This window comes from Dendrobates tinctorius, unplaced genomic scaffold (assembly GCF_039654945.1).
Source record: "Dendrobates tinctorius isolate UK_male_01 unplaced genomic scaffold, ASM3965494v1 ptg000029l, whole genome shotgun sequence".
NCBI classification, from domain to species: Eukaryota; Metazoa; Chordata; class Amphibia; order Anura; family Dendrobatidae; genus Dendrobates; species Dendrobates tinctorius.
Window position 1 is genome coordinate 43,980,015 of NW_027361697.1, and position 27,811 is coordinate 44,007,825.

Sequence of the window (27,811 nt, forward strand, 5' to 3'; positions counted from 1 at the left end):
AGAGGCGGCATAGCTGAGGCACAACAGGTAGGCACAGGGCGACCAGGCACGAGGGCACGGAGCCACAAGGCAGGGCTAGGCAAAGGTACAGGACAGAGATGCGTGCGAAACAGCACGGCAAAGCCTAGTACGAAAAGTGCAAGGGTGCACGAAACACAGGGTACAGAACGAGGAACAAGGCAGAGCAAGGCTAGGTACGGAGCAAGGCATAGCGAAAACAGGCAAGGCAGGGAGCATAGAAAGTACTACAAGGCAAAGCAAGGCACGGAAAAACATGTCATGAAGGACAAACACTAGACAAGACACACGAACACGAACACAGGTCGGAAAATAGGCTGAGCAAACGATGGGGCCCATACTAGCTAGATAGGACAGGAAAGGAAAGATATTGTCTGCAATCAAGCCAAAAAACCCTGCAAAAATGTCCAACACTTCTGATAGCAAAAAACACCCTGAAGTCACTAGACTTCTCCCACTATATCAGCACTCTGGCATATTCTGAGAACAGAACAAAAAAGAGGCCAATCTAAAAAGGGACAAAAAGCAAACTGGCACATACAGTGACATAAGAATGGAAATTCAGCACAGCCCCAGCCGGGGCTGGCTGACCACACAAAAAACTGAATAGACCAAACCAAAACAAATGTTAACATTACCAGAGAACACTTAGCTTGAAGGCAGGAACTGAGCTGGAAACTAAGACCTCAGGAGGCAGGAAAAAAATCATGAGCATGGGAATAGGGAGTCGGCTGTCTTAAATCCAGTCTGAGACTGCAGATGTCCAATCCTCTTCCTCATTATCAGGTGGCAGGTGTCTGTTAATTAGATCAGCTTCACTACCTCCTGCCACCACCAGAGGGAGCCCGGAAAGAGAACTCAAAACTCCTCTGTCAGCACAACCAGCTCCCTCACCAGAAACCAGAGGCAGACCAGAAAGTGAGTTCACAACAATGGGGTGTGTTTTGTGTGTAGCATCTTATGGGGCCATCTTGGACTGTATGGAGCATTATATGGGGCTCCTGGTTCAAAATGGATATTCAAAAACATTTAACCTACTGATGTCTCAATTAATTTTACTTTTTTTGGCATCTATTTTTATTTTTGAAATTTACCAGTAGCTGCTGCATTTTCCACCCTAGGCTTATACGCGAGTCAATAAGTTTTCCCAATTTTTTTGTGGCAAAATTAGGGAGGTCGGCTTATACACGGGTCGGCTTATACACGAGTATATACTGTATATAGTTACAGCAGGGTTTTTGCTCATTTGTCTCTTGTAGGTTTTGTAGTTAAAAATATAGTAGCATTCATTTTTCTTTAAGAGCCTTTTCGATTGCCCTGAAAGTAATTATAGCATTTCTTCATCCTCATAAAAAGTAAAATGATACAGTGTCAAAATGTTTAGAAATGTAACTGCTTGAAGTTGGCTATGAATAATAATAATAATAATAATAATAATAATAAATAAATAAATAAAAAAATTGTACATTCAGTTTAAATTAAAACCTTACAACTATGTTGAAAAGTTGAGGTCATACTTAAAATGCAGCAGTTTAGTATTGATGCATGAGCTGAGAAACTCTTTTCGAGCCTGATTATAAAACTAATAAAACTAATGATAAACTTACAGGCATAGTTAAATGGGTTTCTGGGCCAAGTAAACAACTACTGATGAAACGTAATGATTCAAATCCTAACAGTGTGTAATATGAACACTGTTAGAAATCTGCTGTGTTTCATTTGACCGCTCATATACGCTTTGTATACTTACAGTCACATGGCAACTACTTTATCTTCCTATTCTTTCAGTGAAGCATTGTAAGAAATGGAGGCGAAAACTCTCAGCATATGACTGCAAACACTCAAATTGCGTATGAGATGTCACTTGCACATTATGCCTAGTTAGTATTCCCAGTGTTATAAGTCCTTGATCATTTTCTTCATGGCTTGGAAAAACCTTTAATAGAAAGAGATCAGTTCTGAAATAACTTTACTGGACCTCATTATCACCTATACCACCGGTCCTTTCATGCAACTTTGTTCGGGAATCTTGGTATTCTGTTGGACTCGGCAGTTTTGTACAGTTCTTATTGGTTGTCAAAAGGGAAATTTTCTGAGTAATGTATTTAAAAGCAGTTTTCAACATTGACAAAAGACAGGCAATATTAAAGCTGTACTCCCTGGCACAATTCCATTGCTCAGTGTATCTTGGACGTAGAGACTAACAGTTCAGTCATCCAATCTATTGAAGGGGTGAATGTTGATTGACTGCTCCGTCGTCCAATCGAGTGTGGGGGAGTGCTGAGCTGCTGGTGTTTTGAGTGACAGCTCGGCTGTCCATTCTGGAACTGGGAGGTGCTGAACTTCATTCAGGTGTTCCCTGTTCCAGGTGATTTGCACAGCTATTTAACTGAGCTGTCTGTCCCAGAGAGTCACCAGTTGTAGCTTTAAGCTCTGTGTGGCTTGTCCTTTGTGCCTCGATCTGAATTCTCACTTTCTCACCTTTTGATGCAGGACCCTGGAGTTGTCTATTAACTAACTGTTTGTATTACCCCATTTGTCTTGATGTATTCTGACCTTGAAATTCTGACTCTGGACTGTGACTTGACTACGCCTTCTGTCTTACCCCTTTGTAAATGACGAGCCATCTTGGTACCTGACGGTACCGGACCCCATGATTACCCAAACCTCTTGCCTTTTCCGAAAGTAGTAGCTAGCATCACACTCCCATCTATATTTTTATTTACTGTGTATATGTGCATGTTATGTAATGTGAATGTGTTAAGATACTCACCTACCACTGCTCTATTCAGTGTCCAGAGCCATTTTACTCCATTTCTCCAAGACATACTGTAACTGCTATGCAGGTCACACTGCGAACTGACTTTTACAATGTAAGTCTATGGAGCATCAGAACGAGGTATCATAGCCTTACATTGTAAGGTCTCCTTCACACATTTATGTTTAAAAACTTGAGTGAAAAAACAGTACTAGTGTCATCCATGTTTTCCATTAGTGTGTCATCAGTTTTTCCAGTATGGGTAAAGAAAAATTTAAATTACAAAGCTTCTCCTATACTTGCCATCTGCTATCTGTGTGCTGTATGTGCTTTTCACATACAGACTTGCATTGGACCTTGTCATCCATGGTGCCGGAAAAAATGGAAATTTCTCTGTGTGGATTTTGCATGGACACGCGGTCCATGTAAAAACATAGATTATAATGGATATGGGTATCCGCTTTTTTAAGGATACCACACACACTGGAAACATGATCATGTGACTGGGTCCTAAAAGAGACCTCTAACTCATGAATAGATCATAGAATGAAGTGGCTAATAGAAATTTCAGTGACGTAACTGAGAAGCAAAGCAGAGCAGCACTGGATCCCGGAAAGCGCAGTAGTAGGTGAGCATATTAATGCACTGACACTAGATTACATGTACATATACATACCTTTAATAAAGTAATATACAGTGGGAGAAATAAGTATTTGATCCCTTGCTCATTTTGTAAGTTTGCCCATTGACAAAGACATGAACAGTCTGTAATGTTAAAGGTTAATTTTAACATTGTGTGATAGAATATCAAAAATAAAATCCAGAAAATCACATTGTATAAATTATATAAATTTATTTGCATTTTGCAGTGAGAAATAAGTATTTGATCCCTCTGGCAAACAAGACTTAATACTTGGTGGTAAAACCCTTGTTGGCAAGCACAGCAGTCAGACATTTTTTGTAGTTGATGATGAGGTTTGCGCACATGTCAGGAGAAATTTTGGTTCACTCCTCTTTGCAGATTATCTCTAAATCACTAAGATTTTGAGGTTGTTGCTTGACAAGTCGGAGCTTCAACTTCCTCCAAAAGTTTTCTATGGGATTAAGGTCTGAAGACTGGCTAGGCCACTCCATGACCTTAATGTGCTTCTTTTTGAGCCACTCCTTTGTTATCTTGGCTGTATGTTTTGGGTCATTGTCTTGCTGGAAGACCCAGCCACGACCTATTTAATGTCCTGCCAGAGGGAAGGAGGTTGTCACTCAGGATTTTATGGTACATGGCTCCATCCTTGTAACTTTTAATCAGTGTTTTACATTGTTTGCGATTATGTGAATAAACTTTTGATACCTGTTTATATCCATTGTATAGTACTCCCTTTATTGGATTTATACCTGCAACAGTCAGTTGTATTCAGATCTATCCCTTGGTAGAATAAGCTGTGCACTCTGATCTACATATCCCTATGTGGATAAAATGGTGTGCCTTGGCCAGCCGTCATCTTTTATTCTGACTTTGGTTGCCTCATTGCTTAGCTGCAATAGGCCGTGTGATGTGATGGCAGCAGAGCATGACGTCACTACCAGTTTCAGAGTCTTATGCAGCGTGTGAAATAGCGGCGGGCATTTTTCGTTTAAGGCCGATCCTTGCAAATTGAATTGCAAGTTGTGAAATTCACAAGGACCTACGAATTTCAGGACATTCGGCTCAGAGTTGATTCTCAGAGGATTTATCTGCTCATTTCTAAGTAAGGCTACGACCAGGACTGGGGCAAATGCGCTTTTGGATGGAGGGACACCGCACTATCTCCACATACCATGTAAGTAACATTGCGTTGAGCTCAATAATATGTTGTCTAATGTTAGCCTTACTATAGTGGTGGAAACGTTATAAGCACTTAGTCTCAGGATATTCTTGGGCTATAGTTATTGCATCCCCCTTTTTTTGCATTGTGTACTTTAATAAGATTTATATATGGGCTTTAAAACCGCAATATCTGATTATATATTGTTATGGTTAAAGGATTTAGTAGCATGAAGTGTCCCTCAGTATGTGAGGTTACTATTGATTTGTAACTGTTTAATTTTGTTAATAAATATGAATTAATTATTTCTGAGATAATTTCGGAGATTTTGTGTTCCCTCTGTCCACTTCCTTTTTGTGTGGAGATTAGTGGTGCAGATGGATTTTCATCTCATTTCTAAGTAGGGCTAGGACCAGGACTAGGGCTAGGGCTAGGACTAGGTTTGGTTTGAGACTAAGTTAGTTAGGACTAGGGTTAGGGACAGTGCTAGTGTTAAGGGTGGGTTAAGTGTAGGACCAGGAATATAATAGAGTAACAAAAAACTTTTATTAAAATATCTTACAAATTTAATATATACATTTATTTTTAACAGTTTATATCTGATGGGATTGGGGGTGCAAAATACTTGCCTTGCCCTAGGCAAAGGCAACCGATGCTAAACCTATTCATAGACCACTATTCTAGACCTCTATTCATAAGCACCGACAAAAAGATCAGTGGTATTGCCAATTGTCCAGACTAACAATTGTCATATTCCAAAATAAAGCTGTGCAGCTATTTACTATGGCACCACTATAGTGCACTTTTTATTTCTTTAATCCAATATCTGGTGAGCTTTCGAAAACCCGACAGAGATTTTTTTTCACATATTAAATCAGTCTACTGTGTTCCTCTTATCTTTGATAATGTGTATTTTACAAGCAATTGTCACCTGGGTTGAAAGTGCCAATTGTCATGTAATGCAGCCTGTGTCACAGCCTGTCATTTGGAGCGTGGAAGAGACTATTGTACAGCGATGTCTAACAAGATAAAATAGCTCTCTCCATTAAGATTAAAGCGTTTAACGTCGGCAGTTTCACCTACGCAGCGACAGGATTTCATGTCTATGTGTCATATTTATGGCATCTCCCCTAATGTTTTCTTAAAGTCAATTATTAAATATAAATTCTCTGTTACACTAGAAAAAAAGAGAGAATAAATTGAAAGAAGTGTAATAAATGCCTCCTCTCCGCAGTTAAATCGCTGCATTTGATGTAAAAAGCTTTGAAGTTGCTGGGATATGATATGGAGATGATACTCTTTGCTCTCTTATGAGATTCTGCAAATGTATTTTGGTGTTTTAGTTTATTCAGTTTGGCAATTTAGATAATTGTATTATGATAATACACCAAGCAAAGGCTTGAATAACTTTAACTATAATTTTTTTCTCAAATTAATTTTTTAACCCCCTCTCTGAATTCTACCAGAACATGGCTGGTGCTAGAAGAGCCATTTTATTGAGTTTTATGAAAGTCCACATTTACAATGTTTATAGCCAAGTCTACAAAGAAAAAACAAGGGAGGGGGCGCAGACATAGGGCTTCACCTGGTATAAATCAATGAAAATGAAAAAAGTACTCTGAAGTACTCACCCTTTATGGGTTGTGTTCAGACACAACCACTCACAACATTTTTTTTCAGTTGTATAGCTGCTGCAGAGCTTGTGCAGGTGGAAACGTCCACTAAGAATCACAAGTTGAGGATCAAGAAAAGCACTTCTGAGCAACCGCGCTGCTACAGTGACACGAATTCTTCAGAAATCCATATAAATCTTTCAAGTTCTTTATTGAATGTACTACAAAAACTACGCGTTTCGAGGAGACAAACCGCACCTCTTCTTCAGGTTACAGTACTCCTCAGAAGTGCTTTTCTTGATCCTCAACTTGTATAGCCAAGTCTACAGATTTACACTGGCCCTAAATATCATAACCTCACCCTAAGGCCACTTTTACATCTCATTAATGTGGTCTGTGTTTTGAATCAGTGATTTTTAGTGTTGAGCATTCCGATACCGCAAGTATCGGGTATCGGCTATTAGCTGTATCGGAATTCCGATACTTAGTTCCGATACTTTTTTCATATCGAATACCGGAATCAGAAGTTCCCATAATGCTAGGAGCCCGCTCGATTTGATTCAGCCAATGGGTATCCTCAGAAGTGTGGGCACATCCTGTTAGGCATGTAGGCATGTTAACTACTGGCATGGCTGTGATTGGCTGCTGAAATGATGTCATGATGCACTATAAAAACCGCTGCAGCCGCCATTTCTGGTCACTCTGCTGTGAATTCAGTTAGGGACAGGCTGCTGTTGAAGACTGTGAGGGACAGTTAGAAATAGCGATCATCCAAAATATCTATTGCTCTACCCAGGCTACATAATCCACCACTGTAGCATTTTTGTAGCCCAGCAGCGCTGTTTTAATAGCTGTCTGCAAGGGCTGTGTGAGTGCAGACCCACGCTGTGTAGTGTGTCCTGCAGGCACGTCTGCTTGTAGGCCGCCCAGCGTGTGTCTCTGCCTCATACACATTTTTCTTTTATTGCTGCTTTTTTTTCTCCCGTATAGTGTGCTTCCATACGTATCCATATACGTTGGTTGCAAACACTAAAGGAGTGGACAGCGGAGCCTTTCAGCAGCCTTTCAGTGCTATAGCCCATTTCTCTGCACTGTTTTTGGCTGTCTGATAGGTCTCTCTGTGTGTGAGTGCAGCTCACGTTGCAGTGTGTTCTACAGCCACCGCTAGCTGTAATCCGCTCAGCGTGCGTCACTGCCTCATACATAGTCCTTTTTTGCAGCTAATTTAGCCAGATTTTTGCTCCTATATTAGTGTGCTTCCAACCGCATCCATTGTTATTGGTTGGTTGCAAACACTATATAGGATTAGATAGAGGAGCCTTTTTGCTGGCTTGTGCCCTTCAGGGCCAGCCAGACAGACTAGTATCACCCTATTTTTTGGAGCCTCATCAATTGCATTGTAGGTTAGCTTCCTGCATTGTAATCGCTCCAAAAAGTTTGTGATACTATAGCTTTCAAACTTTGGTCACATCCTTTTCTTCCCCCCCCCAAAAAAAAAAGGAAATAAAGTTCACCAAACACTCCACTTTACAGTTGTCTAGGCCACATTAGATCATATTAAAGTGTAGTACACACACTCTTAGCCAAATTAGTGTTTCTTATACTGGTTAGCAGGTGTTCAGGAATAAGAACACTAAGCCACCCCTTTTTTACTTTTCTGCCTATCTATCAGTCTACCAAGATGAAGAAGGCAGGGAGTAAGGCACGTGGTCGTGGCCATGGAGTTTCAGCAGGGAGAGGACGGGGGGATTCAGCAGGGAGAGGACATGGGGATTCGGTGTCTGCTGCGGCCACCAGTGACCCGGCATCCCCCACTTTTACCAGGCAACAGTCCTTCATGCGCAGCTTTGTAGGACCTCGCCGTACCCCACTGCTGCGTGATGAACAAATTGAAGCCGTTGTCGGATGGATGGCAGCTAACGCATCCACTTCAATGACTTCCGCATCCTCCCAAGGCCAGAGCACTGAAGAGCAACCATCTGTCTCTTCACCACCTACCAAATTGCCCAGGCAGTCTGAGAGCCCTGGACAAGAGCCATCTCAATCTTTACTTCTGTTCTCAGAATCTGTTGGCTTGGAAAGAGGTGGCCAGCCAAGCAGCATTCTAGAGCATGAAGAAGAGGGAGTATGCAGTGATGCGCAACTGCTTTGTCCCTCTGAATCTGAAGAGGCGGGTGGGCCAGTGCCTATTGTCAGCACACCTCAGTGCTCATCTGATGATGATGAGACTCAGTTGCCAATTTCTGGTGCGTACGGTGCTGGCGAGACAACCCAGGACCAGCCGGTGCTTGAAGAGGGGAGTGGAGATGATGAGGTCCTTGACCCATCATGGCGTCAGCCACAGGAAGGTGGTGGGAGCAGCTCTGAGGAAGAGATTCCCCGAACGGCCAAAAGAGGAGGGAGAGGGCGGGGGCAGACTTGGTTGCTTGTAGCCTCCACTTTGGCACCCGTGAGGAGCAATCCTCTTCCAAAACACAAAACGGGCGCTCCCAGGACTTGCAGTGCGTGGTCTTTTTTTGACACAGTTGCAGATGACATTTGCTTTGTCAAATGCAAGCTGTGTCATCAGAAAGTGAAATGAGGGAAAAATGTGACCAACCTCAATACCAAAAATATGTGGAAACATGTGCGTACCAAGCACGAGGTGGAGTTACACAGACACACTGAAGATGTAGGCCAACCTTCAGCAGCACCTACCACCTCTTCAGCTCGTGTTGGGGCCTCTTCCTCCAGCTCACACACAGCTGGTTCGGCTTCCTCACTGGAACGCCATGGAAGAACCACTGCCACTGTTGTCCAGAGACCCAGTGAAATTCCACCCACTGAACCACGTTCGCAGTCATCATCACACTCCCAGGCCACTCACCAGCAATCGGTAGCACAGGCATGGGAGAAAAAGCGGCCATACTCGGCAAACCATCCCCGAGCACTGGCTCTGAATGCCGGCATTGCCAAACTACTGCCCCTTGAGATGCTGTCGTTCAGGCTGGTGGAGACTGACACCTTCCGGAACTTTATGTCATTGGCAGTTCCACAATACAATGTGCCCAGCCGCTTTTATTTCAGCAGGCAAGCCGTCCCTGCCCTGCAAAAGCATGTGGAGGGAAAAATTAAAAATGCGCTACTAAATGCCGTCAGTAGCAAGGTCCACCTGACCACCGATGCGTGGACCAGTAGCCATGGACAGGGACAATACCTTTCCCTCACTGCCCATTGGGTCAATGTTGTGGAGCCGGGTACAGATCTGGAGAGTGGCTCTGTACGTATTCTGCCAACTCCAAGGATTGCAGGAATGCAGTCTGTACATATTGAGTTCTCCTCCTACTCTAGTTCCTCGGAATCAGCACTGCGTGAGCCTGTTAGGCCAGATATGAGCACAGGTGTGGCCAAACGTCAACAGGCTGTCCATAAATTAATTTCTTTGGGGAATCGGAGCCACACAGCACAGGAGCTCTGGAATGCCATCAAGCAGGAGAGCGATGCATGGTTTGTGCCAGCGAATCTCCAGTCAGGTTTGGTAGTGAGTGACAATGGCCGAAATCTAGTGGCAGCTCAGGGCCTAGGCAACCTCACTCACATACCATGTCTGGCACACGTGCTCAATTTGGTCGTGCAGAGCTTTCTGAGGGACTATCCGGATCTTGATGCACTGCTGCACAAGGTTCGCCTAGAGTGTGCTCACTTGCGGCGTTCCAGCATGGCAAGATCGCGCATTGCATCTCTGCAACGCCGATTCCACCTGCCAGAACATCGCATCATATGTGACCTCCCCACCAGGTGGAATTCAACGTTACATATGTTGGAGCGGTTGTGTGAGCAGCAGGCAGCAGTAATGGAGTACCAGCTGCATCAGGCGCAAACAAGTCGCATTGTGCGCCAGACACACTTCACCACCACTGAGGGACATCTGCCAAGTTTTGCATGCCTTCGATGACTCCACGCGGATGGCCAGTGCAGATGATGCACTAATCAGCATGACTGTCCCCCTCATCTGTCTGCTTCAAAAAACCTTACAAGCACTAAGTGAGGAGGTTTTTGAAGAGGTCGAGGATGAGCAGTCAGAAATGCCATCTGCTTCTGGCAAGTCTGCGCAACGTGCTTCCACACAAAGGCCCAGGCAGGGGACACTTAGTGAGGAGGATGACGAGGAGTCAATGGAGGAGGAGGAACACATCTCTCCAGAGGAGGGAGGTACACAAGGCTCTAGTAGTCAGTGTGTACAGCGAGGGTGGGGTGATGCTGAGCAGGCAGAGATGCTGCCTCAAGCTGGGGACAGCGTTTCCGGTCCAGTTGGCAGTCTGCAGCACATGGTTGATTTCATGCTGCAGTGCTTGTTAAATGACCGCCGCATTGCCAACATTCTCCACACGGCTGATTATTGGGTGTACACCCTCCTAGATCCTCGCTACCGGGACAACTTACAAAGCCTCATACCACAGTTGAACCGGGAGCGAAAAATGCGGGAGTACCAAGAAACACTTGTGCAGGCCATCATGTTCTCTATTCCCCCCGCAAGTGTTGCTGGTAGTGCTTTTCAAAGCAGCCATGTGGGTAGAGGCAGTGGAGGAAGCTCTGCACAAAGAGGTAGCAGAGGCAGTGCCGCAGGACAAGGCAAGGCCAGTATGGCCCAAATGTGGAAAAGTTTTGTGGGACCGCCACAAATGGCTACACCATCACAGACGGCTCCAGTCAGCAGGAGGCAACGTTTCCGTCAGATGGTGACAGACTACTTGTCTTGCCCTGTTAGTGTTCTCCCAGACGGCTCTTCCCCGTTCAAGTATTGGGTCTCTAAGCTGGATATATGGCCAGAGCTTAGCCAGTATGCATTGGAGGTGCTGGCTTGCCCTGCTGCCAGTGTATTATCGGAATGTGTCTTTAGTGCTGCAGGTGGTGTGGTAACAGACCGTTGCACGCGACTATCCGCCGATAATGTTGACCGGCTTACTTTTCTGAAAATGAACAAGGCCTGAATCTCACCTGAATTTGCCAGTCCTCTTCCAGAATAAATAATTGGCTGGCAACAGGATCCAGGTCTCCTGTTGTGTTCATGTTTCTATGACCTGAACTTTATTTCCTGGGCTACAGCAACGCCCGTTGTTGCTCAGAAGTGCTGTCCACACAGACAAAACACTCGCTCATGTGTAAGTGGGGTTCGGTAACGTCAGCTGATCCCCTGCTGTGTGTACGGCAAAGTGTCCTGCTCCCTCCACAGTCAAACAACCTCAGATTTACACCTGGCTCCAATTAGGCCTCGGCCTACTACCTGATTTTCCCTGGGCTCCGACACCGCCAGTTGGTGCTCAGAAGTGCTGTCTGCACAGACAAAACACTCGCTCATGTGTAAGTGGGGTTCGGTAACGTCAGCTGATCCCCTGCTGTGTGTACGGCAAACTCTCCTGCTGCCTACAACTTCTGACTACCTCTGATTTAATATGTTCTCTGATTTGCCCTCTGTCTCCACTCTGTTTTGAGTATTTCCTCCGGCCTACAACACCGCCTGTTTCTGCTCTCAAGTGCCGTCTGCACAATCCACACTTGTTCCTGTGTTACCTGGGTCCTGTAACATCTGCTCATCTCCAGAGGTGAGCACGGCAATGTCTCCTGCTTTGTCTACATTCCCACTACTTGTAGTGGAAATGTGGACAGAGCAGGAGACATTGCCTGACTCACCTCTAGGGAGAAGCTGCTGTTACAGAACCCCAGTAACACAGGAACAAGTGTGGGTTGTGCAGACGGCATTTCAGAGCAGCAACTGGCGTGGTTGGAAGCCAGAGGAAATACTCGAAACAGAGTGAAGACAGAGGCCTAATTGGAGTACGTTGACAGTTAGTAGTAGTCTAGAAACAATCGCAAACTGCCACCAAGTAGGCCTCGGCCTGCACCCTGATTGTCCCTGGGCTCCAACAACGCTAGTTGGTGCTCGGAAGTGCTGTCCACACAGAAAAACACACTTGTTCATGTGAAAGTGGGGGTCAGTAACGTCAGCTGATCCCCTGCTGTGTGGAGGGCAAAGTGTCCTGCTCCCTCCACAGTCAAACAACCTCAGATTTACACCTGGCTCCTAGTAGGCCTCGGCCTGCACCCTGATTGTCCCTGGCTTCCAACAACGCTAGTTGGTGCTCGGAAGTGCTGTCCACACAGAAAAACACACTTGTTCATGTGAAAGTGGGGGTCAGTAACGTCAGCTGATCCCCTGCTGTGTGGAGGGCAAAGTGTCCTGCTCCCTCCACAGTCAAACAACCTCAGATTTACACCTGGCTCCAAGTAGGCCTCGGCCTACTACCTGATTTTCCCTGGGCTCCGACACCGCCAGTTCGTGCTCAGAAGTGCTGTCCGCACAGACAAAACACTCGCTCATGTGTAAGTGGGGTTCGGTAACGTCAGCTGATCCCCTGCTGTGTGTACGGCAAACTCTCCTGCTGCCTACAACTTCTGACTACCTCTGATTTAATATGTTCTCTGATTTGCCCTCTGTCTCCACTCTGTTTTGAGTATTTCCTCCGGCCTACAACACCGCCTGTTTCTGCTCTCAAGTGCCGTCTGCACAATCCACACTTGTTCCTGTGTTACCTGGGTCCTGTAACATCTGCTCATCTCCAGAGGTGAGCACGGCAATGTCTCCTGCTTTGTCTACATTCCCACTACTTGTAGTGGAAATGTGGACAGAGCAGGAGACATTGCCTGACTCACCTCTAGGGAGAAGCTGCTGTTACAGAACCCCAGTAACACAGGAACAAGTGTGGGTTGTGCAGACGGCATTTCAGAGCAGCAACTGGCGTGGTTGGAAGCCAGAGGAAATACTCGAAACAGAGTGAAGACAGAGGCCTAATTGGAGTACGTTGACAGTTAGTAGTAGTCTAGAAACAATCGCAAACTGCCACCAAGTAGGCCTCGGCCTGCACCCTGATTGTCCCTGGGCTCCAACAACGCTAGTTGGTGCTCGGAAGTGCTGTCCACACAGAAAAACACACTTGTTCATGTGAAAGTGGGGGTCAGTAACGTCAGCTGATCCCCTGCTGTGTGGAGGGCAAAGTGTCCTGCTCCCTCCACAGTCAAACAACCTCAGATTTACACCTGGCTCCTAGTAGGCCTCGGCCTGCACCCTGATTGTCCCTGGCTTCCAACAACGCTAGTTGGTGCTCGGAAGTGCTGTCCACACAGAAAAACACACTTGTTCATGTGAAAGTGGGGGTCAGTAACGTCAGCTGATCCCCTGCTGTGTGGAGGGCAAAGTGTCCTGCTCCCTCCACAGTCAAACAACCTCAGATTTACACCTGGCTCCAAGTAGGCCTCGGCCTACTACCTGATTTTCCCTGGGCTCCGACACCGCCAGTTCGTGCTCAGAAGTGCTGTCCGCACAGACAAAACACTCGCTCATGTGTAAGTGGGGTTCGGTAACGTCAGCTGATCCCCTGCTGTGTGTACGGCAAACTCTCCTGCTGCCTACAACTTCTGACTACCTCTGATTTAATATGTTCTCTGATTTGCCCTCTGTCTCCACTCTGTTTTGAGTATTTCCTCCGGCCTACAACACCGCCTGTTTCTGCTCTCAAGTGCCGTCTGCACAATCCACACTTGTTCCTGTGTTACCTGGGTCCTGTAACATCTGCTCATCTCCAGAGGTGAGCACGGCAATGTCTCCTGCTTTGTCTACATTCCCACTACTTGTAGTGGAAATGTGGACAGAGCAGGAGACATTGCCTGACTCACCTCTAGGGAGAAGCTGCTGTTACAGAACCCCAGTAACACAGGAACAAGTGTGGGTTGTGCAGACGGCATTTCAGAGCAGCAACTGGCGTGGTTGGAAGCCAGAGGAAATACTCGAAACAGAGTGAAGACAGAGGCCTAATTGGAGTACGTTGACAGTTAGTAGTAGTCTAGAAACAATCGCAAACTGCCACCAAGTAGGCCTCGGCCTGCACCCTGATTGTCCCTGGGCTCCAACAACGCTAGTTGGTGCTCGGAAGTGCTGTCCACACAGAAAAACACACTTGTTCATGTGAAAGTGGGGGTCAGTAACGTCAGCTGATCCCCTGCTGTGTGGAGGGCAAAGTGTCCTGCTCCCTCCACAGTCAAACAACCTCAGATTTACACCTGGCTCCTAGTAGGCCTCAGCCTGCACCCTGATTGTCCCTGGCTTCCAACAACGCTAGTTGGTGCTCGGAAGTGCTGTCCACACAGAAAAACACACTTGTTCATGTGAAAGTGGGGGTCAGTAACGTCAGCTGATCCCCTGCTGTGTGTACGGCAAAGTGTCCTGCTCCCTCCACAGTCAAACAACCTCAGATTTACATCTGGCTCCTAGTAGGCCTCGGCCTGCACCCTGATTGTCCCTGGCTTCCAACAACGCTAGTTGGTGCTCGGAAGTGCTGTCCACACAGAAAAACACACTTGTTCATGTGAAAGTGGGGTTCGGTAACGTCAGCTGATCCCCTGCTGTGTGGAGGGCAAAGTGCTGCTGCCTCCAAATTGTAACTACTTCAGATTTAAACATTCTCTGATTTGGCCTCTGTCTCCACTCTGTCTCTAGTATTTCCCCTGACCTCCAACACCGCCAGTTCCTGCTCACAGTTGCCGTCCACGCATTCCACACGTGTTCCTGTGTTACTGGGGTTCTGTAACATCAGCAGATCCCCCGATATGTGTCCGCCACTGTCTCCTGCGCTGTCCACCTTCCCACTGCAAGCGGTGGGAACGTTGACAGAGCAGGAGACAGTGGCAGACACTCATCAGGGGATCTGCTGACATTACAGAACCCCAGTAACACAGGAACACGTGTGGATTGGGCAGACGGCTACTGTACGCATAAACTGGCGGTGTTGGTGGTCATGTGAAATCCTGGAAACAGAGTGGAGACAGATGCCTAATTGGAGCACGTTGACAGTATGTTGTAGCCTACAAACAAGCTAAAACTGCCACCAAGTAGGCCTCGGCCTACACCATGATTGTCCCTGGGCTCCAACAACGCCAGTTGGTGCTCGGAAGTGCTGTCCACACAGAAATAAACACTCGTTCATGTGAAAGTGGGGTTCGGTAACGTCAGCTAATCCCCTGCTGTGTGGAGGGCAAACTGCTGCTTCCTCCAAATTCAAACAACGTCTTATCTTAAACTGCCTCCAAGTAGGCCTCAGCCTACAAAATGACTATCCCTGGGCTCCAACATCGTCAGTTGTTGCTCGGAAGTGCTGTCCACACAGAAATAAACACTCGTTCATGTGAAAGTGGGGGTCAGTAACGTCAGCTGATCCCCTGCTGTGTGGAGGGCAAAGTGTCCTGCTCCCTCCAAAGTCAAAATACCTCAGATTTACACCTGGCTCCTAGTAGGCCTCGGCCTGCACCCTGATTGTCCCTGGGCTCCAACAACGCCAGTTGGTGCTCGGAAGTGCTGTCCACACAGAAAAACACACTTGTTCATGTGAAAGTGGGGGTCAGTAACGTCAGCTGATCCCCTGCTGTGTGGAGGGCAAACTGCTGCTTCCTCCAAATTCAAACAACGTCTTATCTTAAACTGCCTCCAAGTAGGCCTCAGCCTACAAAATGACTATCCCTGGGCTCCAACATCGTCAGTTGTTGCTCGGAAGTGCTGTCCACACAGAAATAAACACTCGTTCATGTGAAAGTGGGGTTCGGTAACGTCAGCTGATCCCCTGCTGTGTGGAGGGCAAACTGCTGCTTCCTCCAAATTCAAACAACGTCTTATCTTAAACTGCCTCCAAGTAAGCCTCATGCTACAAAATGACTATCCCTGGGCTCCAACATCGTCAGTTGTTGCTCGGAAGTGCTGTCCACACAGAAAAAAACACTCGTTCATGTGAAAGTGGGGTTCGGTAACGTCAGCTGATCCCCTGCTGTGTGGAGGGCAAACTGCTGCTGCCTCCAAATTGTAACTACTTCAGATTTAAACATTCTCTGATTTGGCCTCTGTCTCCACTCTGTCTCTAGTATTTCCCCTGACCTCCAACACTGCCAGTTCCTGCTCACAGTTGCCGTCCACGCATTCCACACTTGTTCCTGTGTTCCTGGTGTTCTGTTACGTTAGCAGATCCCCCAATGTGTGTCCGGCACTGTCTCCTGCGCTGTCCACCTTCCCACTACAAGTGGTGGGAATCTGGACAGAGCAGGAGACAGTGGCAGACACACATCATTGGATCTGCTGACATTACAGAACCCCAGTAACACAGGAACACGTGTGGATTGGGCAGACGGCTACTGTACGCATAAACTGGCGGTGTTGGTGGTCACGTGAAATCCTGGAAACAGAGTGGAGACAGATGCCTAATTGGAGCACGTTGACAGTATGTTGTAGCCTACAAACAAGCTAAAACTGCCACCAAGTAGGCCTCGGCCTACACCATGATTGTCCCTGGGCTCCAACAACGCCAGTTGGTGCTCGGCAGTGTCTTTGGCACGGGTACTCCCTGTTGGCCAGCCTGGTTCCAGCACGCCTGCTGTTTCCGGGTAGTGTCAAGGTCACTATGCCACCAATCCGTCTCCTGTCGTCTTGCGGCCGGGTTAGCCGACTCTACGGTGCCTGCAGTTTAGGTGACTCCTATGTGGGCTGCGGGAACTGGCACTGAAGGCTGGATCCGTAGTGCCAATGGGACATGGACCCCCTGTAGGACTGTGGGTTTCGGTAACTGCGGCCGGCTTGCGGCCTGGCTACTTTGCTTTGAATGGGTACCTTCTGCTACCCACCCGGGTTCCAGCACTGTCTGCTGGTTCTCGCCAGAGCCTTTGGCCTAGGTGCCTCCATCTCGGTATCCGAAGTCCAGCACCGTCAGCTGGTCCTTGGTAGTGCTTTCTAGCACAGGTACCTCGTGCCTAGTAACCGTGGTCCAGCACCGTCAGCTGTTCCTCGGTAGTGCCATTGGCTCTTGTAGCTTTTGCTACCCATCTGGGTTCCAGCACCGTCAGCTGGTTCTCGGCAGTGTCTTTGGCACGGGTACTCCCTGTTGCCCAGCCTGTTTTCAGCACGCCTGCTGTTTCCGGGTAGTGTCAAGGTCACTATGCCACCAATCCGTTGTCCTGTCGTCTTGCGGCCGGGTTAGCCGACTCTACGGTGCCTGCAGTTTAGGTGACTCCTATGTGGGCTGCGGGAACTGGCACTGAAGGCTGGATCCGTAGTGCCAATGGGACATGGACCCCCTGTAGGACTGTGGGTTTCGGTAACTGCGGCCGGCTTGCGGCCTGGCTACTTTGCTTTGAATGGGTACCTTCTGCTACCCACCCGTGTTCCAGCACTGTCTGCTGGTTCTCGCCAGAGCCTTTGGCCTAGGTGCCTCCATCTCGGTATCCAAGGTCCAGCACCGTCTGCTGGTCCTTGGTAGTGCTTTTTAGCACAGGTACCTTCTGCTTAGTAACCGTGGTCCAGCACCGTCAGTTGGTCCTCGGTAGTGCCATTGACTCTTGTTCCTTCTGCTACCCATCCGGGTGCCAGCACTGTCTGCTGGTTCTCGCCACAGCCTTTGGCCTAGGTGCCTCCATCTCGGTATCCGAGGTCCAGCACCGTCAGCTGGTCCTTGGTAGTGCTTTTTAGCACAGGTACCTTCTGCTTAGTAACCGTGGTCCAGCACCGTTAGTTGGTCCTCGGTAGTGCCATTTGCTCTTGTTCCTTCTGCTACCCATACGGGTGCCAGCACGGTCTGCTGGTTCTCGCCACAGCCTTTGGCCTAGGTGCCTCCATCTCGGTATCTGAGGTCCAGCACTGTCAGCTGGTCCTTGGTAGTGCTTTTTAGCACAGGTACCTTCTGCTTAGTAACTGTGGTCCAGCACCGTCAGTTGGTCCTCGGTAGTGCCATTGGCTCTTGTTCCTTCTGCTGCCACTACGCGTTCCAGTAATGTCAGCTGGTTCTCGCCAGTTTCTCAGCATTCTTGTGCCTTCTGCTACATTTCCAAGATCAAGCTTTTTGAAATTGTCTTTGGTAATCCTTATTGATCTCCATGACGACGACCCTGATGACGACGACCCTGAAGACCACACCAAAGAAGACCAGAAATATGACCCTAAATAATATGACCAAGAGGACAAAGAACATGAAGACAACCACCAAGATACAGAACAAAAGACAGAAGAACAAGAAGCAGAAGAAGCAAAAACAGAAGAACAGAAAGCAGAAGAACATTAAGCATAAGACTAAAAATCAGCATAGAAGATATCAAAATTATAAGCAGAAGAAGACTAAGCAGTAAATGGGGGTGAGTCCGTTCCTCCTCGTGGTGCCCCTGGAAAATGCCTGCTGCTGCAGGCCAAACTGAACGCGGACAAATCCTGTTGTAAATCTTTTGTGACAGGCAGAACGTAAGGTGTAATCTTATAACTTTTATAGATAAGTACTACAGGAATGCCTGTCACCATAAGAAAATGAAGAAAAAGAAGAATAGGAAGAAGATGAAGAAATAGCATATGAAAATTAATAATAGCTGAATAAAAAGAATATGAAGAATGGAAAAAAAAATAATGGGAAGAAGGTGAAGAAGAAGAAGATGAATAAGGTGAAGAAAAAGTTGATAAAAAAAATGCTACTGCTGCGGATCATGAAGGAGAAAGTGTGGGAGAAGTACAAAAGAAGGTGAAGAGCATGGAAGTTGTGAAACATACATATCTGACAAAATATAAAAAAAGTTAACATATTCAATATGTTTTTAACTCCGAACGTCTTGAAAAAAAAAATTGGAATTAATGCTATGCCATGTGATTTGAATAAACCACTATGCCTTTAATGTCTCCTCCACCTCCCACAATACATTCTACATGATTCTTATTTGTTTTCAATTATGTAGAATTAGCCAACAAGGAAATAAAGGGCTTTTTTTAATTCCGATACCAGAAGTCCCATTGACTTGAATGGGACTTCCGGTATCGGTATCGGCGATACCCGATATTTTTGTCGTATCGGGCGATACCATCCGATACGATATTTTTGGGTATCGAACGGTATCGCTCAACACTAGTGATTGTATATCGAAACCATGAATTTGCCCCAAACTTGGTAAAGGTGCAAATGTTTGCATTATATTTCATTTCTGTATCTATTCAATATCTGATTTAATTACTATCAATCTGTAATATTTATCTATCACAGCAAGGTTTGTCCTGATGAAGAAGATTTTTTGATACTTCGAAATGTTTTGGCTATACTTTGATTCCTGTATTCTCATCAGTCTTCGATGGCAGCACAAGTTAATCCATTTGTTTCCGTTTTCTTTCTTGATTTCTCCTCGTGGTTCTGCAGTAGCCTATGTCTCTTCAATGGTTGTGTGAACATTACTCTACCAGGTGGGCACAATTGTGCATTTTATTCATACTTTGTACCTGGATAAAACCCTATTGCACTTTTAGTCATACTCTAGTTTTACAATGGTCTATAGGTTAAGCATCTAGACATGGAAAAAGTTAGCTTACAGGAGTTTTTTGTAGGCTACCACTGAAGAGGCAAGTTGAAGTGAATCATCAGCCTACAGTAATTGGCTCTCAATCATCTGCTTGGGCTATGGAAAAAGGTGGTTAAGTTAAGGAGCTAGTGATGTGTTAGGTTTAGTTTCTAAACCTGGTGGAAGACTTAGGTCCTCTTGAAGGCTGATGTGGATCGAAATCATCTGTTTGATAGGTAGCGTAACCTGGTAATATAGTACTGGACTAAACTGGACTGTGTGGAGTAGTCAGTGAAAGGGGTTATGTGATGGAAGCCATTATGTTTGTTGGTCAAAATAGAATGTCTGCCTGACTGTCAGTTTGGTTGAATGTGAATGAGTGTAGAGTCATGCCTGATTGTCCTGTAGTGACTGCCTAATCCAATTTCGAAGCAAACACATGTGGTGGACAGAATCCTTGAGTAGCAGTATCTGGATCTAAAATGCAGAGCTATTCACGACTGGATCTGTGAAACAAGAAGAGTAAGAACTTTTTGGCAGTTATTGGTAAAGATAGAGACATTGGTGGGAGACTGTCTAGTAAAAAGCAGCATGGACTTGAGTAAAATGTTCACAATTTTTATTTGCTTGGTTTGATATGAAACACTAGGTAGTAGTCTCTCATTTGAATATTGTAAGCATTAAGCATTTAGTGCCTCAAAATTACACTAACTAAAACTCTTGACCGGGTATGACCGAATTGGATCTAAACTCATCTAATTAACCGATCCCAACACCAAATTAAACCACTGAAACGTAATATTTTTAGATAATTTGGCCACAGCGACCATGTATTTAACAATACAACATTAAACTTTACCAACAATACTATGAAAAGAGGGGGGGTCTTGAAGCTGAGAGATCTGATACCACCATACTTTATTTTCCATTCAACCATCTTACCCTTAGCCATGAACCCCCAGCTCAAGGGCAGCATACTGCCATAGTACATGGTAGCTTACCACACCACAAGCTCACAGGGTCAAACCCTGTCCAGTGTCCAACCAAATGCCAAATCAACCACTACTCCATTTAATACTGAAGAGAATTATCCATATAATTCCTTCAATTACCGATTATGTACTAACTCCAAGGACTCCACCCACTGCCGCCACAAACAGAGCTGACATCTCAGGCTCGTGAGTCCACCAACACAACCAAAGCCCTTTCAATCCCTTCTTGAAGAGAGAGGGCACAAAAATCAATCACTCTTGCTTTCAGGTATATGCCATCATTCAACCAAAAGTTTCCTTCTCTGGACTCCAGTTTGTGATGTCTCACACACATACCCCCATTACTAGTCACAAAGACAGAAATTACCCTGTTCAACTTCACTCTTGCCCTGTTGATCCACTTTTCAGATCTCACCAATCTCCATTTCTTCCTCATCACAATATCTGACCAGAATGTTAAAATCCTTGGGTAAGATACCCACAATCTCAGCAGATTAAAGTGAATATTTCTCATTAATTCCTTCACCAGACTTGCCCCCAAATCATTCCCTCCCATATATAGGACCAAAATATCTGGCAACCTATCCCAACGAGCCATCTAATTCCGGTAACACCCAGCTCCGCACCATCCCTCTATAGTCAAGCCACCAAATTACAACTCGCTCACTCCTAAAACCTAATTGCCTACCGTCCAGACTGATGTCAGCACACAGCACCCCCCCAATGCAAGAAAGTGTTTACAAATCCATGCTAACAACAGAGTACCGCCTACAAAGAATAATCACAAAATACTAATTCGGCAATTATCTAGAGTTGAGCGAAACGGGTCGAAAAAATTCAAAAGTCGCCGACTTTTGGCAAAGTCGGGTTTCATGAAACGAAACCCGACCCTAGGATGAGATCGGCCACGAGGTCGGCGACTTACGCGCCAAAGTCGCGTTTCAAAAGTTTGTTTTGCGCTCTTTTTCAGCCAATCAGGATCCACGGACACTGTGGGCAACGTGATGACATAGGCACGGGTCACCACCATCTTTCAGAAGGGCATGCAAGTGATTGGCTTGCTTTGGTGGGCGTCACAGGGGGTATAAAAGGGCGTGCACGCCGACCGCCATCTTACTTCTGCCGATCTTAGTATAGGGAGAGGTTGCTGCTGATTCTGTAGGGAGAGCGTTAGGCAGGGAAGAAGACAAAAAAACTGCTTCTGCTGCTAGCGATTTGGCCTGCACAACACACCAGTCACTGTGTGTGCAGTGCAAGGGGAGGCTATATAGTGGTGTATCAGTGGTGTTGGTTGTTGGGCTGCCTTTTAAGGCTTCCTGACAGGCTGGCATTGCTCTTTACCCACTGCTCCGCAAACTGCTTTTTTAAAAGCAATCCCAATTTTTTTTTTTGTCCTGCTGAGAAGAAAAAAAAACTGCTTCTGCTGCTAGCAATTTGGCCTGCACAACACACCAGTCACTGTGTGTGCAGTGCAAGGGGAGGCTATATAGTGGTGTATCAGTGGTGTTGGTTGTTGGGCTGCCTTCTAAGGCTTCCTGACAGGCTGGCATTGCTGTTTACCCACTGCTCCGCAAACTGCTTTTTTAAAAGCAATCCAATCTCCCTTATCCTCTAGTCACTTTTGTCACAGCTGTGCCATCGAGCCTGTCACATAGCGCTCAGATATTCATTGGGCCTCACACAATCCAAAAGTGTCCAGTGTCCAAAAGTGTGTGCAGAGATTCAAAATCTCCCTTATCCTCTAGTCACTTTTGTCACAGCTGTGCCATCGAGCCTGTCACATAGCGCTCAGATATCAGTGGGCCTCACACAATCCAAAAGTGTCCACTGTCCACAAGTGTGTGCAGAAATTCAAAATCTCCCTTATCCTCTAGTCACTTTTGTCACAGCAGTGCCATCGAGCATGTCACATAGCGCTCAGATATCAGTGGGCCTCACACAATCCAAAAGTGTCCAGTGTCCAAAAGTGTGTGCAGAAATTCAAAATCTCCCTTATCCTCTAGTCACTTTTGTCACAGCAGTGCCATCGAGCCTGTCACATAGCGCTCAGATATCAGTGGGCCTCACACAATCCAAAAGTGTCCAGTGTCCAAAAGTGTGTGCAGATATTCAAAATCTCCCTTATCCTCTAGTCACTTTTGTCACAGCAGTGCCATCGAGCCTGTCACATAGCGCTCAGATATCAGTGGGCCTCACACAATCCAAAAGTGTCCACTGTCCACAAGTGTGTGCAGAAATTCAAAATCTCCCTTACCTCTAGTCACTTTTGTCACAGCAGTGCCATCGAGCCTGTCACATAGCGCTCAGATATCAGTGGGCCTCACACAATCCAAAAGTGTCCACTGTCCACAAGTGTGTGCAGAAATTCAAAATCTCCCTTATCCTCTAGTCACTTTTGTCACAGCAGTGCCATCGAGCCTGTCACATAGCGCTCAGATATCAGTGGGCCTCACACAATCCAAAAGTGTCCAGTGTCCAAAAGTGTGTGCAGATATTCAAAATCTCCCTTATCCTCTAGTCACTTTTGTCACAGCAGTGCCATCGAGCCTGTCACATAGCGCTCAGATATCAGTGGGCCTCACACAATCCAAAAGTGTCCAGTGTCCAAAAGTGTGTGCAGATATTCAAAATTTCCCTTATACTCTAGTCACTTTTGTCACAGCAGTGCCATCGAGCCTGTCACATAGCGCTCAGATATCAGTGGGCCTCACACAATCCAAAAGTGTCCAGTGTCCAAAAGTGTGTGCAGATATTCAAAATCTCCCTTATCCTCTAGTCACTTTTGTCACAGCAGTGCCATCGAGCCTGTCACATAGCGCTCAGATATCAGTGGGCCTCACACAATCCAAAAGTGTCCAGTGTCCAAAAGTGTGTGCAGATATTCAAAATCTCCCTTATCCTCTAGTCACTTTTGTCACAGCAGTGCCATCGAGCCTGTCACATAGCGCTCAGATATCAGTGGGCCTCACACAATCCAAAAGTGTCCACTGTCCACAAGTGTGTGCAGAAATTCAAAATCTCCCCTGTCCTATAGACACCTTGTACCTTGTTTTACATTACTATATAGTTTGTTGGATTTTGTCTACATTTCTACCAAAAATGAGGAAGGCTGGTGGAAGAGGCCGTGTTATTGGGCGGGGGTTGGCAGCTGGTAATGATGGTGTTGGTGGTGGATCTGATGGTAGTGGCAAGAGCAAAATAGGACCGAATGCAGGAGGTGCTGACCCTGCGTCATCGTCTGGCTACATAAGGCCTCGAACGCTTAGTTTTCTAGGAGTTGGCAAACCGCTTTTAAAGCCAGAGCATCAGGAAAAAGTTTTGTCTTACATTGCTGACTCAGCCTCCAGCTCTATCGCCTCCTCTTCTTCAGTTGTAAAAAGTAAAAGCACTGAGTCGTCATTGGAGGCTCATGTTCATGAACCACACCTTTCCTTGTGTCCTTCACCCCAACCAAGATTGAAGGATGACGCAGGCCATACTACTGATTACTCCATGGAGCTGTTTTCACATACCATGCCTGGATTATCAAGTCAAATGGTGAATTACCCAGGCCAAGATGAATCTGACATGGAGTGCACTGATGCACAGCCGCTGATGGATGATTCTGCTGGTACATTCACTCAGAGCACTACATTGTCCTCGCAGTGTACAGAGCCAGATTCTGACCCTGATGAGACTCAGGTGCCCCTTCCCGCACACTATACCACCATACACGGTGTCACAGAGGAAGGTGCACATGACATAGAAGAGGAGGTGATGGATGACCCAGTTGTTGACCCAGATTGGCATCCATTGGGGGAAGAGGGTGCTGCTTCCAATAGCTCAGATGAGGAGCATCCACAGCAGACATCGACATCGCAACAGCTGTTATCTGGCAGGCCCGGAGCACTCCAAAGACAGGTTCCAAACATCAAAAGAGTTGCTGGACAGCTTGTCCAGAGGGTCAAAAGATCACAGCGTGCTAGGCCGCAAAATGTCTGCCAAAGTAGGAAGAGTGCAGTGTGGCACGTTTTTGAACAAAATCCTCATGATCAGGCCAAGGTTATCTGTAAGAAGTGCGCAAAGACCTTTAGCCGAGGGAAAAATCTGAAAAATTTGAATACCAGTTGCATGCTTAGACATTTAACCAGCATGCACTTGCAAGCGTGGACACAATACCAAACCTCAAGTGCCACATGTGCAACTGATCACAACGAAGGTAGTCAGCAACGCTACATTGTTTCCCCCACTGTAAGCCCACCGGTTAGCACAGCAGCAAATGTTGAGGTGTCGTTGCAAGACCACAGCAGTCAGGGAATCCCACTGTTATATCAACGAAAGACTGATTCTAGGCCATCAGAAAGAACACCAACTCCATCACCATCATCAACCCTCTCTCAGTCCGCCCTGTCCACCGCTACTTCCACCATATGCAGCTCTCAAGTCCAGCTCACCCTCCCAGACACTATGAGTAGGTCAAGAAAGTACTCAGTCTCTCATCCGCGTACACTGGGTTTGAACGCCCACATTGCCAAACTAATCTCGTTTGAGATGATGCCCTTTCGGTTGGTGGAAAGCACAGCTTTCCGCGAACTCATGGCCTATGCAGTACCACGCTATGACCTACCCAGTCGCCACTTCTTCTCTCGCAAAGCCATCCTAGCCCTCCACCATCATGTGAAAGACCGCATTGTCCATGCACTCAAGCAGTCAGTGAGCGGAAAGGTGCACCTCACAACTGATGCATGGTCCAGTCGGCATGGCCAGGGCCGTTACGTGTCCATCACTGCGCACTGGGTTAATGTGGTGGATGCAGGGACCACAGGGGACAGCGGTGGTGGGACAGTGCTGCCTAGCCCACGGTATAGGAAACAGTTGGCTGTAGGCGTTCGACCCTCCTCCTCCTCCACCTCCTCCAGAAGCGAAAGCTCGTCCACAGAGCGCAGTCGTACGAGCACTCCATCTGCAGCTGCCACTGTTGCACACGATGTGTCCCCCTATCGAGCAGCTAGTGGAAAGCGTCAGCAGGCTGTGTTGCAGATGATGTGTTTGGGCGACAGACACACCGCCGAGGTGCTGGCCGAGTACTTGAAGCGACAAACTGAGTCATGGCTGGGCAGTGTACATCTTGAGGCAGGCAAGGTAGTTAGTGATAACGGCCGTAATTTTGTGGCAGCCATAGCCCTTTCAAAACTCAGCCACATACCTTGCTTGGCTCACACCTTGAACCTGGTGGTGCAGTGCTTCCTCAAAAATTATCCGGAGTTAACAGCCCTGCTCCAGAAGGTGCGAAGACTGTGCGCGCACATCCACCAGTCGCCTGTACACTCCGTTCGTATGCAGAAGCTGCAGCGATTGCTCCACCTTCCCAACCACCGCCTCATTATCGACATTGCAACAAGGTGGAACTCCACCCTGCACATGGTGGAGCGGCTGTGCGAGCAGAGGCAGGCCATAATGCATTTGTGGGAGGATACACGGCCAGGCACTTTGAGAGCAGACATGGAGTTGACAGGTGTGCAGTGGTCGAAGCTGAAAGACCTTTGTAAAGTCCTTCAGTGTTTTGAGGAATGCACACGGCTGGTAAGCGCAGACGACGCCATCCTAAGCATGAGCATCCCACTTATGCGTCTGCTCATGCAAACTTTGACGCGCCTTAAGGAGCAGGCGTCTGCAGCCAATGTTGATGAGGAGGAAGAGGAGGAGGGAATCCTTGATGACATTCAGCCATTGTCTGCTCAGGGACCTCTCCTGGACGAGGTGGAGGAAGAAGAGGAGGAGGAGGAGGATGATGGGGATGATTACTTAGGGGAGGAGGATGCATCTCGTGGGGCAAGTGAAAATGTTGGCGTGGCAAGGTCTGGTACAGGGTTTGTGCATGACTGGAGGGATGTGGATTTGCCAGAAAGTGCTCCTCCACCCAGCACTCGCAGTGCATCATTGACACCGGGAACATTGGCCCACATGTCAGATTATGCCTTGCAGATCCTAAAAAGGGACCCCCGCATTGCCAAAATGATGAACGATGACGACTACTGGTTGGCCAGCATCCTGGATCCACGCTATAAAGGCAAATTACAAAACATCATGCCACAGGAGAACCTTGACCTAATATTGGCTAATAAACAAGCAACTCTGGTAAATCGGTTGCTTGAGGCATTCCCAGCACACAGCAGCGGTGATGGTTCTCACACGAGCCGTACGGGCCGGGGGCAGCTTGGCAGAGGTGTTCGTGGTGCACAAAGCAGAAGGGGCGTTGGAGACAGGGGTTTCATGACAATGTTGTGGACTGATTTTTCAAATACCGCTCACACAACTGGTAATACTGCATCGATGGAAAGTGACAGGAGACAGCAGTTGTCAACTATGGTAACAAACTACTTTTCCTCCCATATCGATGTTCTCCCACACAGGTCATTCCCCTTTGACTAAACTGGACACCTGGCCTGAATTGGCCCAATATGCCTTACAGGAGCTCGCTTGCCCAGCTGCAAGTGTGCTATCGGAAAGAGTCTTCAGTGCAGCTGGATCAATCCTGACAGAAAAAAGGACCCGTCTGTCAACCCAAAATGTGGATGATCTAACCTTCATTAAAATGAACCACGCATGGGTTTCCAAGGATTTTGTCCCACCTTCCCCTGATGACACATAGGGTGACAGAAAAATGGCTTGCTTTGGTCCACCTCTTCCTGGTACTTCACCTATTTCGCCTTTTGCATCAGCTGAATGTCCAACATCAACATATGCCACTTTCTAAAACTCCCTAACTGTGCTGCCTCCCCCCCCATGGCCGGGGTCACCACCTACCGCACGACACCGTGCGAGTGCCGTTGCCCTGGACAGGTGGGTAGGCCGACTCTTGGGCGCGGGCACTGGCACAGGGTCCCTCATAGTGCAATCAAGTGTCTCTGACGGTGGTGGTGCACACCCGCCGTCAGACACACCGCTGTACTATGAGGGGCCCAGTGCCAGTACCGACGCCCACGAGTGGGCCCCCCTTGCTTGGGCAGGGCCACAGCATTTGCAATCTTTACCTCTCCCTGCTCCTCCGCTGTGTAATCTGGGCCGTCAAATCCATACTTTGCCTGACACCGTCTGAGCCTGCCTCCTGAGACATATATTTTGAATGTGTACGCTATCCATACATGTTATCCAGGGATACGGTACCCTTTCTAACCTTTGTGCAATCACGTGCAATCCATACTGGGCCTAACACCGTCTGAGCCTGCCTCATGCTGTATAGACATATATTTTGAATGTGTACGCTATCCATACATG